General features: G+C 35.7%; 1 pseudogene; it reads left to right on the top strand.

Moving 5' to 3' along the window:
• On the top strand, positions 1–1,220 carry LOC112305400 (eukaryotic translation initiation factor 2A pseudogene; annotated as a pseudogene).
• Positions 1,221–1,443: the final 223 nt, after the last annotated feature.

Raw genomic sequence — 1,443 nt, 5'->3', positions numbered from 1 at the left:
ATGAACATTGGCATACGTGTAAAGACTTTCCTCCAGAAAAAAAAAATGCAAAATTGGTATCCATTCTGGTCAGATAATGAAATAATTAGTGCCTGAGATATTAGTAATTTAAAATTCTTTAAAGATAATTTTAATAAAATTGCAAGTAATTTGCATTTCCAAAAAATTAATTATTGTTTATTATCACAACAATGAACTCTCTTTCTCTATGCTCCAGGGAGTAAAGTTGTACTTTTATTTGCTCAGTTTTATCTGTACCCCAATTTTAGTAGACCTCATGCAGCTTTAGGCAATAACTGTTTCTCTAAGGTTGATAAGGTTATGGTGTTGTGGAATGAAAAAGCTACTGCTATGTTGTAATAGCTGGAACAGATTTGACAAGACAGGAACCTCCTACTGCAGGGAATAAATGATGCATTAGCTAGAAACAAATAGAGAAAATAATGTAATCCATTCAATTACCAAGACATAGCCCCACTTATGATGAAATTTGGAATTCTAGTTCTACTGAGTTTCACTCTATTTATGGTTTTATTCCTTCCAATGCAACTATTTCAACTTGAAATGTGATCCTGTGTTTGACTCTGGAACCAGTGCTCTAAATACTGTTCATTTAGTCCTCATAGCCATACGTGAATGCTAGCTGAATTTAGAAATCTGACATGCAAATGCAATTATGGGATGTTAAAAATATATACTTATTTCTAAACTAGTGGCCTATGATCCTATACATTTTGCTTGGTGCCCAAATGGGGAGCACATTCTAACTACCACCCATAGTCCCAGGTTGCATGTTAATAATCTGTAAAAGCTTTGGCATTATGCCAGCCCCCATCCCAGCAACCATTTTTGATCAACTATTTCTAGCAAAAACAATAACTTACCAAGCAGTGCCAAGTGAAGTACCTAATGAGGAGTCTAAATTTGCAATGGTTAATAGACTCTCCTCAGCTGTTAGAATTAAACCAGTAACCAATTTCAAGCTTTCTGAGAAGAAAGCACCCCAGAATAAGAAATCTCAATCAGGAAATGGTAAGTCATTATCAAAAGCAGCCCTTAAAACTGAAAGAAAATTTGATGATAAGAAAGCTGCAAAGCAGGAAGCAAGCAGTGGCAAGAACCATGATTTGGCACCTATTCCTGCACCACAGAGCACATCATGAAATACTGTGTCTCCATTAATATCTGGAGAACCTGAGACCCTGAGATCAAAAACCTAAAGAAGACTTGAAAGCAACTGAACCTTGAAAAACCAAGAAGCAACTGAGACAGTTAAAAAAAGTGAGTTGGAGAAAATTTTTTAAATACCATTTTCTTCCAGGTGGAAAATTTGCATTTGATCCCTTTAAAGAACCACAAAGAGCAAATTTGCCAGTTTAAATCAGTGGAAACACATCTTCTCTGTTAAATCCTGTTCCGGAGAACCTTGAATGTCACCTGCAC

This window comes from Desmodus rotundus, chromosome 4, assembly GCF_022682495.2.
Source record: "Desmodus rotundus isolate HL8 chromosome 4, HLdesRot8A.1, whole genome shotgun sequence".
NCBI lineage: Eukaryota > Metazoa > Chordata > Mammalia > Chiroptera > Phyllostomidae > Desmodus > Desmodus rotundus.
This window is presented reverse-complemented; position numbering and strand designations above follow the sequence as displayed.